This window comes from Sinohyriopsis cumingii, chromosome 3 (assembly GCF_028554795.1).
Source record: "Sinohyriopsis cumingii isolate HCF-2022 chromosome 3, ASM2855479v2, whole genome shotgun sequence".
Taxonomy (NCBI): domain Eukaryota; kingdom Metazoa; phylum Mollusca; class Bivalvia; order Unionida; family Unionidae; genus Sinohyriopsis; species Sinohyriopsis cumingii.
This window is the reverse complement of record NC_142963.1, coordinates 125,911,818-125,923,116: the sequence shown is the minus strand read 5'-3', so window position 1 is coordinate 125,923,116 and position 11,299 is coordinate 125,911,818. Positions and strand designations below refer to the sequence as shown.

General features: G+C 35.0%; 1 protein-coding gene across 1 annotated transcript in view; it reads left to right on the top strand.

Moving 5' to 3' along the window:
- The first annotated feature begins 3,516 nt into the window (after window positions 1–3,516).
- LOC149803789 (annexin-B12-like) overlaps window positions 3,517–11,299 on the top strand; it is a 68,473-nt gene continuing 60,690 nt past the window's right edge. Inside the window, exon 1 of the mRNA XM_089953586.1 lies at window positions 3,517–3,655. The gene's annotated coding sequence lies outside the window, so the exon portion shown is untranslated. The remainder of the gene's footprint in view (window positions 3,656–11,299) is intronic.

Here is an 11,299-nt window from a genome sequence, read left to right as displayed (position 1 = left end):
TTCAACAATAGTTAATATTGTGGCTATTTCTCGACCAGAATGAATGGTGGGGGGGGGGGACTTATCTAAAAGGCGTATAGTGAGCATAATTATCTGTGCCGTGTATCCTTTATATGTCCCCCTGTTACTTTTGTTTTATTCGTTTGTTAATTCTTTTTGTGTGTCTTACTTTCTTATTTCCCCCATATTTGTTTGTTTCTCATCCGACACGCATGCCTGACTTGGCATACATGTTTATTCATGTCTATCGAGAAACAGCATAGTGCTCTTGTATATTTTTATTTGTGGTCAAATGATGAAAACACGTTTCAAACTGACACGCGCCGTGCAGTACCTTCGTTCACGTTAGCTCTACTAACTTTTGTATTCTGTGAGGTGTGAGTGCCAATAGGTCGAGAGGTTTTGATGGTTCAGAGGGCGTTCGTCCTTTATTTATTTTTTTCAAATATGCACATTTTTGTCCAAGTCTTATTGAAAACAAATCAGGTTTCAGAAGCCACTAGAAGAAGAGTAACATCTATAATTCTCGGTTTTTCATAGACTTCTCTGACGACAGGTATGATTTAAAAAGAATCAAACCAAGACAACAAAAAAAGTTGAATTACACAGAGAAAACTAAATACGAGATAAACAGCCAAAAAAGAAAAGAAAAGAAAAAGGAAACAAGAACGATTATTAAATTGTAATGAACAAAAAAGATAGAAAATAAAAGAAGGAAATGAATGAATGAATGAATGAATGAATGAATGAATGAATGAAACGAACAACAGAGAATGAAGGCTGGAAACATACATACATACATACATACATACATACATTACATTTACCTGACCGGTTTAAAGACTTACAAAAATGGTACTAACAGCTGCCTCGCTTGGCGCTCAGCATTACGAGGTTAGTGTTAGGACTGGTCGGCCTGGTGTCAGGATAATGTGACTGGGTGGGGACATCATGGTACATGTCTGCAGCATGATGCTCCAGTGCTAGACATCACTGTAAACTGCCACACTGCAGACATCGTAGCAATATGACTGAAAAATTGTTAAAGCTACGTTAAAAATCCAAATCACACACACACACACCTGGCCGGTTTAGTGACCATAATGTTATAGCTTGTACCCTATCTCTGCAAGCATATGTATAAATTTTTTTTCGAAAGTTCCACATTTTTAACAGCGAAAAATGTCATGCAATTTTCAGTATTTAAATCGTTTGGAGAATTAAAGAGATTTGGAAGTAAACTTATAAAATTTTCAAACACTTTCAGCTGAGAAAAAAATTTCCTTCAAAATTGAATGGATCAGTTGTTCTGAAATCTTGGATTACAGACAACGTTAGAAAACTAGTTTGTAAAAGAAACAAAGTTCATACTAAAACAAAGCCTAATGGCAGTGAATGATTTAAAGTTAGATGGAAACAGTAAAGAGCTGAAAATATAGAAAATTTTAAAACTAAATTCAAATATAAAAAAGACAATTCAAAAGCGAGCAGTCCGATTTGTTACGTCCAATTTTGATCATACCCTAATAAGTATAACCACAATATTGCATAAGATGGCTTGGAAACCATTCAAAAAATGTAGACTGGGAAACAAATGATAAAATAGATTAATATTAAATACCCTGCTACAATATAACCAAACCCCAAAGAACTAGTAGAAATCAACATGACTATATTTACATGATCCCATACACATGGACTGAGGGTTATAAATTAAGCCTTTTACCCAAAACAACCAAATTCTGGATCTCGTCACCACAACTAGAAATTGCAACTGCCAAACCCCCGTAAACCAAAAATAAACTTTTCTAAATTATTACGGATACTTTTTTCTTAAAAATGTTTTTTGTTGGAAGGTTGACGATGCACTGTGCAAAAATGTTTTTGATGTAATAATAATAATAATAATAATAATTAGGACTTCGTATAGCGCCTAATCTTTAGAAGCTCTAAGCGCTTTACAACATTAGACAACACCCATAAGATAAAAAAACAAACATATAATAATATTATTACAAAAACAAACACCGTGAAATTAGAAAAACATTAAAAAATAAAAAACATGCTGAGAATATTTCAGGTAGGAAACATTATTAAGTCTTTAAGTTTGTTCTTTCAGTCGAAATAAGTATGTTTTGAGAGCCCTCTTGAATGTGATCACTGTGTCTTTGTGTCTAAGTTCAGTGGGCAATTCATTCCACGTTGCTGGGCCCTGGTACCCAAAGAACGCTGTCGATATGACTTTGTTTTCATAGTGGGAATAATGAGTATACGATTGTCAGAAGAGGAGCGTAAGTATCTTGCTGGTGTGTACACATGGGTGAGATCGGATAGGTATATTGGACTAGAGTCCGACAGTGAAACGTAGCACAGAGAACAAATTTTATGTTTGATTCTGGATCGAATGGATAGCCAGTGTAGGGTACAGAGCAGCGGGGAGGTGTGCTCTGATCGTGGTACTCTAAGTATGATCCGAGCAGCTGTGTTTTGAACTTTTTGAAGTTTCTGGAGCAGATATTGAGATGAACCAGACAAAATTGAGTTACAATATTCCAGTCTTGAAGTACTAATGAACACACAAGTGTTTTAGTGGCATCAACTGAAAGATATTTGCAAATTGAGCTGATGCGTCTCAGCTCAAGATATGCAGCCTTGCATATGTTCATGACATGTTGGTGCAATGTGAGAGTACTGACCAGAGTAACACCTAGGTTTCGTACTGATTGTGTGAATTTAATGTTGGTGTTGCTGATATTTATTGTTTGAGGTAAAGGATGTGAATGAGAAAGTCTTTGCGTTGTGATCAGAATGGCCTCAGTTTTATCATCATTCATCTGCAGCTTGTTACATGTCATCCATAATTTCACATCAATGCACCTCTCTACACCTTGGATGGTAGCATCAACTTCAGTTGGGTGGCTAGATTTGTATATTTGGGTGTCATCAGCGTACAATTGGTGAGACAGTGGATGATGATCTATGACACTTGAGAGCGGCTGAGTGTACAGAATGAAGAGAACAGGTCCAAGAACAGACCTCTGTGGAACACCACAACATAGATCACCAAATCATGAAAGATAGCAATAACACCGTGACATGTTCTCTCTCTCCTTTGTAAATCAAATAAGTTCAACGACAACTTCTGTCCTAAAAACAAAATATAATGCGTTATATATAAACATAACCCCCTTCTTCTAATTTCTTTGTAATGGACGTAATCCCAAGGACTGGACTCAACCTTTAGAGCCATTTGAAAATTAATATCTGGAACGGGCCAATCGAACACGCTGTTTGTTTTGTCACATGACCATACTGCTAAAGCTGTTTACATATCACCAAGGAACTTGAGTGTATCAAGGGAGCATTTACGTCAAAGCTGACCCCTTTGTGATCAGGGTTCTTTTTTCTTTTAAAACAGCCAGCTCATTCATCTCGTGACTATCTATCCACCAAAAAGTACGTATGAATTATGTTTTGTTAGAAAAGAATTGCATATCACCACAACATGAGAGTCACAATTTGTACAGAGAGTGTTTTATAACTTGTTTTGCGGGCTTGTTACAAACATATTTAAGACTACAGTTCTTACGGCACTGGGAGTAATCGAATCACCGGTTGTAAGACATCACTTTTTCCTTCATGTACTGATCGAATAGTAAGTAAAGGTTAGATTGTAATATGAATCGGTTGTCTTTTAGGTCCCTGTAAGACATCAAAATGTGGAGATTGTCAGAGATCCATCATTATTTACCATGTTTGAGATCGATCGGGAAGTTACCAGTAGTACTTTAATGTGACTAAATGACACGAATGGCATCTTAAATTTTAAGGTAACAAAATACAGGCTTCCAGACAAAAATATCACTAATAACATCAGAGGTATTTGATTGGAAACGACGCTTTTTTCATACTTTAGAAAGCTGATATCCTTGTACATGCAAATGTTACTAATTACAGTTCAAATCAATGCCTCCATTAAAGTCATACATGGATCATTCCAGAAATACTGTAGGGTCCATGAACAATGTATTTATGTTGAAATAATAAAATGTTTCCTAGATTTTGCTGTTTTCATGTCAACAGCTAGGCTGTGTAATTCAGATTACCAACAATATTTCATCTATGTGAAGTGTTCGTAATGTTACTTCACTTACTGTACAATATTAAAGCTGAACTTAATTAAACAACAACTATAACAATGTTAATAATAATAAAAAGTAACAAATAATGTTGCTGTTGTTGTGGGCTTAATGCCATTTTCCAACACATGACAGGCTATATATGGTAGCCAGTGTATATGGTGTACAACGAACCAAGGAAAACCCCAGAAAGAATCACAAACCACTGGAAACTACTAGCAAGCTTTCACACATACCCATGTTGGCTGAGCCAATGACTCAAACATATGAGCAGAAAGGTGAGATGTCACTGATCTGTAAAGGTAAGAGCCTTGGACCCCCTTTAATAATAATAATAATAATAATAATTTAGCAATAGGAACTCTACTACTAATAATCATAAACATAAAATTAAAGTTCCTTAGGTAAAGGAACTGTATTGGCTTAAGTGATCCGCATGTAACTTAAACCCTTGATTGGTGAAAGACCAGTGGTATGGAAATCAGATAAGCTTTTTATTGTCAAACTCACTGAATTTATATGTTTAAATTCAAGATGATGACACATGTATAATATTTTCTCATTATCGCAGTTCTTTAAAAGCATTCATAATTAAATAAAATTTAATTTCGGTGTTAGTATATATTTATCTGTTCCTCAATGCATATCAAAGAAATGTTTCTGTTATGCAACAGTTTAAAATATAGTACCTTGTGTGGAAATGCAAAGCTAACTCACAGAAGATATGCCCAATAGTGAAAACTGATGTAAAATTGAAGAAAAAGAATAGATTCCTAGTCTCTCTCTACATTGTTAATTAACTTAACATTATTTCATTATGTAACTTTTCTTATTAGATATCAGTTAAGCCATTACTCTGCAGGTTTTGTTATATTTATTTTAAAATAATGATATTTTAGTTCTGATGCTCATTCTGAATGCATATAATCCTTGTCTATGTAGTCATTTTTAAATGTTGTATTAATTGATTATACTCATTGTCTATGTAATCATTTTTAAATGTTGTGTTAATTGATTATAATCACTGTCTATGTAAAACAAAATTTAAAATAAATGTGATGTTAAGTGATTATAATCTAGTTTATTCTTGATGTGCTTTGCAGCCCAGATGCATCTCTTCCTCTTAGATATTTTAAATTTTCCATTGACAATAAATGTGCTCATTTGTCTGTTGTTTCATTGATGTTAAAGTGATAAAGGCAACTGAAAGTGTTCAGTTTATTTATTTTTTATTTCTGCTGTCATTCCCTGACTCTCACACAGGAAAACAAGAGATATCAGCATCATGTATTACTATGGTGAGACATTAAGAAATGGTATATAGGCTATTTTAAGACAAACAATGAAGCTTGAGAATGATGTAGCATTATGCATGTATTTTCAATGAGCAATGCACCTCTTTACTCAGAACTGTCCAGTACTCTTCAAAGTCATGTGTGCTATTGCTGTACACTTTTGAAACAATCTCCAGCAGTATGTAATAATATCACTTGAGATTGTGATTTGATACAACCAGAAGTGCTCACCAAAAACTGTTATTCAAATGTTAATTAATACATAATTAACTCTTATTCAAGTGTTAATTAATACACAATTAACTGTTATTAAAATGTCAATGAATACACTTTAACTGTTATTCAAATGTTAATTAATACACAATTAACTATTATTCAAATGTTAATTAATACACTTTAACTATTATTCATATGTCAATTAATAGACTTTAACTGTTATTCAAATGTTAATTAATATACATTTAACACTAGTGCATTTAGAAGAGTACTTAAAATGTAATATACTTAAAATGTAATAAAGTTAAAACCTTTATTTTCAGAATAACATTAAACCATTATTGGAATATGGTCTGTTGTATGAATTCACAGATATTCCATGAAAGGGGATTCATTTATAACTGAAAGTACTGTTTTGATAAATGGAATTTGCAGTTGCAGTTCAGATAAATCAATCAAGTAATCTTTGTGACGATTAAATTGAAACAATCGCCCTAATACGCCAGCAGATCTGGGTCTGTGCAGTTTGCTACTAGTAATCAGTAGAATAAACAATATAGACCCTGATCTGCAGGTGCACTGTGCCTTGGCAGATCTGGATCTTTGTTGTTTGCAGTTTGACTCATCTTATAAGTGAGCATATATGGTAATAGTGTTTAATTTGGTACAGACCTAGTACAACCCTTACGTACTATACAGGTAACAAAATTTGAGCAGTAAACATTAATTCAGAAATCTTATTCAAAATGTGCAAATGCAGCACCTTGATTGGTGAAAATAACTCAAAGTAAGGTTTATAATTTTAATAATATTTTATAATGGAGGCCACCATCCTTACCATAATGATGGCATTCTCACATTGAAACAGCTTTATATGTCAAGCCCAAGAAACTTAAATATTTTAAAGATAAACATAATCAGTTATGCTAAATAAATAAAATATTGAGGAAGACAGGACTTTGTATTCTTTCTGCAATGCTTTCAAAGTTGAATATAAAAAAATTATTCATACATTCTGTATAATTTTTTTCCCTCAAAATTAGTGATACATTTTGTACAATATTTATCAACAAAATTTGTCATACAATTGTATAATTTTTAACCCACTGACTGAAGGTGTGTATGGGCTATTCATATAGTGATGGCCATCTGTCAGTCCATCCATCTCTTTATCTGCCTATAAGTATACAAGGTGTTTTAGGTCCATCCATCTATTTATCTGCCCCTAAGTATACAAGGTGTTTTAGGTCCATCCATCTATTTATCTGCCTACAAGTGTGCAAGGTGTTTCAGGTCCATCCATCTATTTATCTGCCTATAAGTATACAAGGTGTTTTAGGTCCATCCATCTATTTATCTGCCCATAAGTATACAAGGTGTTGTAGGTCCATCCATCTATTTATCTGCCCCTAAGTATACAAGGTGTTTTAGGTCCATCCATCTATTTATCTGCCTACAAGTGTGCAAGGTGTTTCAGGTCCATCCATCTATTTATCTGCCCATAAGTATACAAGGTGTTTTAGGTCCATCCATATATTTATCTGACCATAAGTATACAAGGTGTTTTAGGTCCATCCATCTATTTATCTGCCCATAAGTATACAAGGTGTTTTAGGTCCATCCATCTATTTATCTGCCTATAAGTATACAAGGTGTTTTAGGTCCATCCATCTATTTATCTGCCCCTAAGTATACAAGGTGTTTTAGGTCCATCCATCTATTTATCTGCCCCTAAGTATACAAGGTGTTTTAGGTCCATCCATCTATTTATCTGCCTACAAGTGTGCAAGGTGTTTCAGGTCCATCCATCTATTTATCTGCCCATAAGTATACAAGGTGTTTTAGGTCCATCCATATATTTATCTGACCATAAGTATTCAAGGTGTTTTAGGTCCATCCATCTATTTATCTGCCCCTAAGTATACAAGGTTGTTTTAGGTCCATCAATCTATTTTCTGCCTATAAGTATACAAGGTGTTTTAGGTCCATCCATCTATTTATCTGCCTATAAGTATACAAGGTGTTTTAGGTCCATCCATCTATTTATCTGCCTACAAGTGTGCAAGGTGTTTTAGGTCCATCCATCTATTTATCTGCCTATAAGTATACAAGGTGTTTTAGGTCCATCCATCTATTTATCTGCCCCTAAGTATACAAGGTGTTTTAGGTCCATCCATCTATTTATCTGCCTACAAGTGTGCAAGGTGTTTCAGGTCCATCCATCTATTTATCTGCCTATAAGTATACAAGGTGTTTTAGGTCCATCCATCTATTTATCTGCCCCTAAGTATACAAGGTGTTTTAGGTCCATCCATCTATTTATCTGCCCCTAAGTATACAAGGTGTTGTAGGTCCATCCATCTATTTATCTGCCCATAAGTATACAAGGTGTTTTAGGTCCATCCATATATTTATCTGACCATAAGTATTCAAGGTGTTTTAGGTCCATCCATCTATTTATCTGCCCATAAGTATACAAGGTTGTTTTAGGTCCATCAATCTATTTTCTGCCTATAAGTATACAAGGTGTTTTAGGTCCATCCATCTATTTATCTGCCCCTAAGTATACAAGGTTGTTTTAGGTCCATCCATCTATTTATCTGCCCCTAAGTATACAAGGTGTTTCAGGTCCATCCATCTATTTATCTGCCCATAAGTATACAAGGTGTTTCAGGTCCATCCATCTATTTATCTGCCCCTAAGTATACAAGGTGTTGTAGGTCCATCCATCTATTTATCTGCCACAAGTGTGCAAGGTGTTGTAGGTCCATCCATCTATTTATCTGCCCATAAGTATTCAAGGTGTTTTAGGTCCATCCATCCATGCATCTATTCATAAGTATACAACACATTTTCAGCAGCATAACTTTAAGTTTGTTGTCATATTTTTTCTCCTACTCTTGTATATGTTTTGGGGGCCCCGAATGGCTGAGTGGTCTAAAGCGCTCTCTGTTATGGATCATTGCCATCTCACCTCTGTTTGCGTGAGTTCGAGTCTGGCCTGAGGCTTGGCTAACATTGGTACATGAGAAAGCCTGCCAGTAGCTTCTCGTGGGTTGGTGGTTCTTCCTGGGGTTTTCCAGGGTTCTTCCTCCACCAATTACACTGGCCGCCATGTATAGCCTATCTTGTGCTGAAAAATGGCGTTAAACCCTACAACAACAACAACAATATATATGTTTTGTCCATGGGAAAAACTAGAAGCCTATTGATTACAGGTCTGTTGGTCCAAGGTCAATGTCACTGGAACTAAAAATGTGATTTTCCTGTTTGAGTGATAAGCCAGCTTTCCTTGGTCTAGTTTTCATAAGATTTTCTTTGCTGTTGTTGTTGTTGTGGGGTTTAGTGCCATTTTTCAGCACACGATAGGTTATACATGGTGGCCAGTATTAATGGTGGAGAAGAACCCAGGAAAAGCCCAGAAAGAACCACCAACCCACGAGAAGCTACTGGCAAGCTTTCTCACATACCCACATTAGCCAAATCCTAGACTCGAACCTGCGCAGACAGAGGTGAGATGGCAGTGATCCATAACGGAGAGTGCATTAGACCACTCGGCCACTCGGGGCCCCACTTTCTTTGTCTAAAGGTCAAGGTGATTGGGGTTGACATTGTGCTTGTATGGTTTCAATGTTGGAATTCATTGGTCTCAAGGTCTAGTTGGTCTTAAATGAAAATGGTAATACTTATGCATCCAATATGGCCTCCAATGCAGCCAGCTTGAAAGTCTTGTTAGGGCTATTCCACATGAATGGATTGTCATATCAAATGGGGTATTAATTAAAAGACTTTTTGTTATATCCAGTTCTCTGATCTGATATCAATTTGAAATTAAATGCATTTTAAAGTTCTTGTAATTGGTGCTCATCATAATTAGAAAGTTAAACCAATATGGGGTTTTCACCATAAGAAAGACTTATTATGAAATGGTACCAATCTGACATCCATTATGGCTGCCATGATGGCCATTTTGAGAATGTTGTTATCACTTCTCCTCCTGGATGAATGGTCATATTGGAATGGATTTACTAAAAAGACTTTCTGTGATGCCTTAGACTTAGCCTTAAATGAAGATACATGTAGTGCTGATTTGTCATCCAGTATTATAGCCACTATGAAAGGTTTGTTATCACAACTCATCCCAGATGGAAAATCATATTGACATGGAGTTTTCACTGAATGACTTTTTATAGTGTCTAGTGGACCTAGATGAACAATCTTGTCAATCTGATATCCAATGTGGTCAGGGCAACCATCTTGAAACTCTTTTTGTTGCTTGACTTCTTTCTGAATGGACATTCATATCAATAAGTGATTTCACCAAAAGACTTCTTATGACATCTATTTGGTACTAAGTTAAAATGGTCCTGACCTTCCATTTAGTAATGGCACCATAACAGTCAACTTGAAAATCTTATCGCCTAACTCCTCCAGAATGAAGGATCCTATTGACCAAGCGTAGAGTTTAACATAAATCCTTGTATTACTAGTCCTGCTGAATCTTTGCTGGTTCTTCCCACAAAACAGCCATACAATTACTTTTGATTTCTTAAATATCACCATCATTCATAATTCAGTGGTACAAATCTTGTTTTAGCAAGCCACTGAGGTTACTTTAAGATATTCATTATAAGTTCACAAGATAATCAATGACTGATTCTTCAGAAATTAACTGTAAAAAATATGACCGACTTAATAGACAGTTTTAAGGGCATCTTCATCTAAAAAACCACAAGCAAATAACTTAATCCAAGATAAAGACAAAGATCTCATTCATCCTGGTCTTTATGTGATGTAACTCTTCAGACACTGATTTAAGGGAGTACCCAGCATGCAACAGTAAAAGCAGGGCGATAAGATCCATCATTATGGCAGAATAATAGGCACTGAACAGGTTTTTACAAAAGACAACCAATATGAAACTTTCAATGGAATGTGTCTCAATGGTTGCTAATCGTTTAAAGATGGAATGGTTAACCAAAAATAGGAATTTTGATGACATGGTGCTACAATGATGGTTTGACAAGATCACAAGTCTGTTTTACAGTCTATTTGATATACAACTTTACTTTTTAAATTTAATAAAATGGTAAATATGTATAGAGCCTTGGTTTGAAATATGTTAAGTCAAATCTTAATTGTTTTAATTATCTAGGGTAACAATTGAATCTCAGAGATTGACACAATTTAAGTTTGAAAAAACATGGACATTGTATCATTCATATTTTTGAAATAATATATACAATACTTTAAATAAATGCTAACTGTAAGAACTGAAACTAGATTAGTCATTGGACTATTAAAGTTATAAAAAGTACTAATCCAACATGCAATTTTGCTTGCCTTGGGCTTAAGTGGGCTACTGCTAATTTCAAGCCCTGTTGACATTATGATATCTAGTTGGATCTAAATAAAGCAGTGTCATTCTGACATCCAATATGACTGCCATAGTGAGAGCTGTACTGAAAATCATTTGGTGTTGCTCAAGAATGTCAGAGATTGTTTCAACACTCAGAGATTAAAGAGAAGAAAGAGCCTTCTCTTGGATTCATGGAAATGCTTTTCAGCCAGTCAGTTCCTTCTTTTTAATATGTGGGGTCTACAGAAATCATCTTGATTAGTTTATTAAGCAATAAAGAAAGAAACCTG